This window comes from Nematolebias whitei, chromosome 1 (assembly GCF_014905685.2).
Source record: "Nematolebias whitei isolate Nwh7 chromosome 1, NemWhi1, whole genome shotgun sequence".
Lineage (NCBI taxonomy): Eukaryota > Metazoa > Chordata > Actinopteri > Cyprinodontiformes > Rivulidae > Nematolebias > Nematolebias whitei.
In genome coordinates this window covers 26,642,952-26,649,337 of record NC_056498.1, presented here as the reverse complement: position 1 = coordinate 26,649,337, position 6,386 = coordinate 26,642,952, and the positions used below count along the sequence as shown (strand labels likewise).

The 6,386-nt window shown below is 37.1% G+C and overlaps 1 protein-coding gene across 1 annotated transcript in view; it reads right to left on the bottom strand.

Moving 5' to 3' along the window:
• The window catches only part of LOC119423998 (adhesion G protein-coupled receptor L3), a 159,966-nt gene that overhangs the window by 151,766 nt on the left and 1,814 nt on the right, over window positions 1-6,386 (bottom strand). The window lies entirely within an intron of this gene.

Sequence of the window (6,386 nt, the reverse complement as noted above, 5' to 3'; positions counted from 1 at the left end):
ATTGAAGGTGGGTAAAAATGTAATTGTCTCCATCTATGCACATGTGTTCATCTATCTCTCTGTTAGCAAAATATCTTATCAACCACTAGACAGAATTGAATAAACTCAGATAAGTCCCTTGATGCACATCTACAATTGACTACATTTTAGTCAACCAAATTCAAGATGGCCACTATTGTTCACGGACTTTAGCAAACCAATATGTCTCTAAATCAGTCAGTTTTAAATATATTGAGCTAAAATTGGTAGTGACAGAAGCTGAGATTCATTTCCAACACATAGAGTGTTGATAGAATAGTTGAGATTGTAGTTAAAAGGTTCAGCATTAATGTTTGAAGTCGAGCCTGTCTGTTCGCAAAATATCTTATGAACCCGAGGACAGATTTAATTGAAACCCAGAAAGTACCGGTAATTGTTGGATGCATATCTACAATGGATTAACTTCTGATTTAAGATGGCCACCGCAGCTACTCTTAACAAGCAAAGACATGCATATAACTCAGTCCATTCTAAAGATATTGAAAAGTTTAGTGTTCGGCTGACTGGTAACTCTAAATTGTCTCTAGGTGTTAGTGAGCTTGTGAATGGTTGTTTGTCGTTTGTCTCTATGTGTCCCTGTGATGGACTGGAGACCTGTCCAGGGTGTACACCGCCTCTCGCACAGTGACTGGTGGATAAATGGTAAATGGACTGTACTTATATAGCGCCTTTCTATCTGATCAAGATACTCAAAGCTCTTTACACTACAATCTGCGCCTCATTTACCCATTCACACAGCACTCTACTACAGCTCTACAAAGCTAATTGAACAAATCATTCTAAAGATACTAATCAGAGCTTTATCACATTCATACACTGATGGGACACACATCAGAGGCTATGAGGGGTTCAGTGTCTTGCCCAGGGACACTTTGGCATGTGACTGCTGGTGGATTCAAACCTCCAACTTCTTGCATTGGAGGACGACCCCTCTAACCACTCAGCCACAGCCGCCCACCAGTGATCCCTGCAACCCAAAAGGGAAGAAGCGGGTAAAGATAATGGATGGATAGATAGTTTAGTGTGGTAGTAGCCGAGAATCATCTACAATACGTCATTTGAGCACTGAGATCAAAAGTGATAGTTGTTAAAAATTCTGCCATTCAAAGTAGTGGGCAATACGCAATTTTTAAGAATGCTGATTGCACTTCTCGTGCATCTCCCCAACCTAGATACCATAATATACCCGCATAAGTCCTTCCCAGAAACAATAAAACACATTTCTTATACTATATTTTTTCTGGTCTTAATAAAAGATCAACACATTTCAATCATATCTTTTTGTAATTTGCCATTTACAAGTTTTATGAGTTATGATCTAAAATCACAACTAAGAATCTTGATTTAATACCATTTAACTTTATTGTTACACCAAAATGATCTGTCTCACATCCAAAGATTATGAATTACATGTTTTTTTTTAATGAATAGCTGTTTTTTGTTTTTTTGTTTGTTTTTTAAAAATTGTCACCATGAGCAATTGTTTTTCTCCAATTGTTGTGCCAAATTGTTGTGCTACATTTAAATGCACTTTTAAGCTAAATAGGCGTGTATCATTTGCAAACAATCATGTCAATATAATAGCCACGGTATATTCATGTAAATTAAATATGAATAACTTTGTCCCCAATACTGAACCTTGTGGAACGCCACAGTTTATTGTCACAAGCTATGATTTGTTGTTGCTAGTTTTTAATTCTGAAACCCATTTTTCAATGAACTTTTTAATCACTCTTTTACAATAACACTTAGCATGCATCGTTCACAATTCAGTGATGTAAAAAAAACGTATTAAACAAAACCATATTTATAAACAAGCCCGTTTAGAAGTTATCTGAGACAGAACAGTCCTTTTGAAGAACCATAAAGGTTTTAAATAATTAAATGATGTGCTTTGTCTATATTCTAGCAGACAGAAAAACATTTGCAACAGTTTTCATTTAATTACATTTCTTTTTGTACAAAAATATTAGGAATTTTTTTTAGTTTTACGCTAAATTTGCTTTTTTTAAAAATATATAAAATGAGTGCATAAAACTAGTAAATCAGTTTTTAAGTTAGGAGATGGTGTTCAAAGTTTTTCCATCCATGATTACACATGAAGTTAATTTAAAAATGTTTATTAATTAAATCAAATGTTCATGTTAGCAGCCCTGAGTGGAGTTTTTAGCTTAAAGCAGTTTGAAAGATTGTCGTTATGTGAAAAGCTGCAACTACAAGATGTCACTTGAAGCCATCATTTGCCAAATATTTGCAATCTGCTACCAAATAAATAAAAAGATTTAGTTTACAGAAGGAAGGCCAGTTGGATATTGCTTCAAGTGTGCAACCGTCTGCTGCTTTTCTGCCAGAGGAGTGAGATAAACAGCTGCATTTAGCATTTCTTTGGTGCTAAAGCTCAAACAGAATAAGACTTGGCAAAATTTCTGTTTGAGAAGTGCCAATATTCAATGCTCCTTTTTGTAAAACAAAACGGTTGTGAAAAGGCGAACCTGGACAACAACCAATGGAAACTGGCGAGTTTGGTGCAACATCTTCGCTGATAAATAACCACATTTCTGTTTTTAAATCTAATGAATAATTCAGCAATTAAACACTCCTGTTTATAGAAATCACTGAACAACATACAAAATTAAATAAAGGGTCTTGTTAAATGATCATTTGTTGAGGAGTCTGTTTGCATTTATGGCATTTAAAAACACAGGTGTCCAGGTATTTGGTTTAATACGCTGGTTTTTCTCAAAAAGTTTCAGCCAAATCCTGGTGACGAGTGTAGAGAAAATTGAAAACTGGCGTTCTTGAAGAATGGACATCGCTCGCTGCTTTGCATGCTAAAGTTTAGAAACCCACATCTTACATTTGTTAGTGCTCAGGGTATCTCAACATAAAATTTTACGTCAACATCTACAAAACTGACTGATTTATAAATATCTCTTTGTTTGCTAAGGTCCTTTAGCTGTAGCCGCCATCTTGAATTGAGTTGATGCAAGCTCAATAATTGCTTTCTGAGAGTTTCACTAAAATCTATTTAATGGTTCGTGACATAGTTTGCAAACGGACAAATATATTTCACTCTCAGTTAATACCAAAGCTTTATACTAAGATTTTGTGTAATCTGTCAATGTCCAGAGTGTGTGCCGATAATGACTCAACTACCGGTAGTACTGATTTTTGGCAGTAGACCAGTGAAATTAGGTGACTTATAGTCATTTCTGAATTTGCTATGGTTGATTAGCTGCGGTAGCCATTTTGAATTAGGTTGACGCTTGCAAAATTCATTAAAAATCAGTCCACTGGTTGATTGAATTGCTAATAGACAGATAAACACATGCGTCAGGTTATGTACTTGCTTGTGTCTGCCTGTATACGGAACATAAACGTATGTGAAGTTTTAATGAAGAAGGCAGATGTTCATTAAAATAGAAATGTAAAGATGACATGCATTTTAGGTGTAACAAATACAATATTTTATAGCAGTGTGTCACATTTGCTTAATAAAAGCCATACAAAATTCCTAACTGCATGCTAATTGTGGCCTACTTCCTGCTGAAGACACATGCTGAGCGACTAACAGTGGAGAAGTTTCGACCCCGTCATGTGAGTGGCACCAATATGGATTTTCATTTGAATAATTAATGCTTCCCAATTTCACACTAATGGTTGAGAGGTATCTGAATGGTATCATTAGCCGCTAATAGAGATTCATGGCGAAATGACAGCGATATTTTTTGCAATATCCCTCCCTTCCCACGCCACCCTGTCTCTTCCCTCCAACTCATCCAAGGAGCTGAAGAGTGAAAACCCCTTAACTCCATCCCATCAGCTTTTTAATTAATGACACAGATTACAGGGCTTTGAATAGCATATGCCTAAGGATGGGGGAGGACACAACGGCCCACCATCTCTCTTTCTCTGAATTCCCTCTTCTTTTCCTCTATTTTTTCTTTTTTTTTTTTGGTTCTATCTTTTCCCTCGGCCGGCGCTCATGTGTCTCCCAAAACCATCATTACAGGTTCCATTTCTCAACAGCTTTTTTTCTATTTTCTACCCCCCTTTCAACCACTTGTCTGCTCTCTTTGTGCTGCCTTCAGCTACTTATTTAATCTCCTCCCCATAGTGTCTCTTTTCTGTCTCCATCGCTCTCGCCGTCCCTCCTGCAGGGGAACGGCTTTGCTATCTTATAACCTTGACAATGCAGGATGCTGTCTGTGTTCGAGCTTCTTTTTTCTTCTGTCTGTGGAAATGTGTGTGTTTGTCTCACTTTGAGGGACAGGTGCGAGCGAGGGGGGTGGGGTGGTACTTGACGCTCAACCAATCTGCTACCCCACATGGGACAGACCAGCAGAGGGCGAGAAGACGAGTGCAAGTCAAGGAAAAACAAAATTAAATACGTTTTTGTGGAACATGGCAGCAAGTGGAGCAGAAATAACCTAATTGGACCTTCTAAAATACGCCTAGGTTTTCAAGGGCTTCCAATTTGTGGAGGAGAAAAAGAAGGATGGAGGGAAAGATGGGCAACTGTGATAAACGTCTAGTAAGCATGGGCGGAATGTGATTCTAACAATAGGATAACAACAAAAGATTCTATCGTTTCTTAGTTTTAAACCAATATTTAAAAATACATTACATGATTAAAATGGTTTCATTTCAAAACAGAAATCAACTTATATAACTGATACTGCTTGAATAACACACACTGCTAGACAAGTCAGTATACAATAGCTTTATTAATATAATTATATTATTATCGCCACTGAAAATGAAGGAGCAATGTTTTCATGTGTGTTAAATTTTGGAGTCCACTCCAATGAAAATGGCCACCACAGATAACTGATCATGGAAAACACAAACAATGGATTTAATTCAATAAATTTTTCAGCTACTGAGCTAAATGGTATGGAAGTAGCTTTCATCGCCAACAAATACCGAGCTTTTCTTACAGGGCCGTAACTTCGGTAAGAAAAGGTGAATCATGAACGACCAACAACGTGTGGTGCCTCATCGATCTAAAATGCTGCAGCCAGAGTCTTAACTGGAGTTAATAGGAGAGATCATATCTCTCCAGTTTTAGCTTCTCTCCATTGGCTCCCTGTCAAGTCCAGAATCAAATTAAAAATCTTACTTCTAACCTACAAAGCTCTCAACAACCTAGCTCCATCTTATATTACAGATCTTACTGTTCCATATTTTCCTAACAGAACATTTAGCTCTCAGACTGCAGGCTTACTTGCAGTTCCTAGGATTTCCAAAAGCAGAATGGGAGGAAGATCTTTCAGTTATCAGGCTCCTCTCTGGTGGAACCAACTTCCAGTTTCTGTCCGTGAGGCTGACACATTGCCCAGTTTTAAGACTGGGCTTAAGATTTTCCTTTTTCCATAAATCCTATAGTTAATCGGATTGGTTTCCTGACCTACTCCTTATCCTATGCTGCTATAACCTTAGGCTACTAGAGGACAAATTCACCTCACTTCATCAAATGAACAGTTATAAATACATACATATGAATAGTTTGTATTTTGTATTTATTCTTTCTTAACATGTGATTTCTGTCTTTTTGTCTTTCCTCCTAGAGAAAACCTGATGGCCTCCATACTAGACCTGTCATTGTGCGTTTGTTTTCTCCTTCCTGGCCTCTCAAACCCAGCCAGTCAAAGCAGATGGCTTCTTGTCCTGAGCCTGGTTCTGCTGGAGGTTTCTTCCTGATGGAGTTTTTTCTTTCCACTGTTGCCTCCGTGCTTGCTTAGGATCGGAGACTGCGATGAAGTGAAAACTCAAAGCAGTCTGTTTGCTCATTAGAGAAATAACGTTATTAACTGACTTTATATGTATGTGAATGTTTCTGTTTAGTGTCCTGAGACGACTTCTGTTGTGATTTGGCGCTATACAGTATAACAAACTGAACTGAATTGAATAATACTTCCCACCAAGTTTAATCAAAGTCCTTTAAACACTAATGGTTGAACAACTCAGGCTACAATATGATAAGACCCTTCAGGTGTGTAAAAATTAGTGTTTCACAATTATGATTTTTTTTTTTATCGCAATAAAATGGCAAAATGTGATTTTTCTAGAAGTCTTGTCCTACACAGTACTGTTTTGCTTGAATCATTAAAAAATCTTTGTGTAACTTTAAACTGATTATTTACCCATAGGTCTAGTGCAGACGTGGGAAACATACAACCCGGGGGGCAAAAGTGTCCCTTGAACAATCTCCATTTAGCTCACAAAAGTCTTAATTGAAAAGAAAAAAAGCTTTTAAAAGATTAATGGAAACCAGCATTTTATCAATGAAACTTAGGAAAGTTTAAATTAAACATCTTGGACAAATACATCAAAAACCTTTGGAT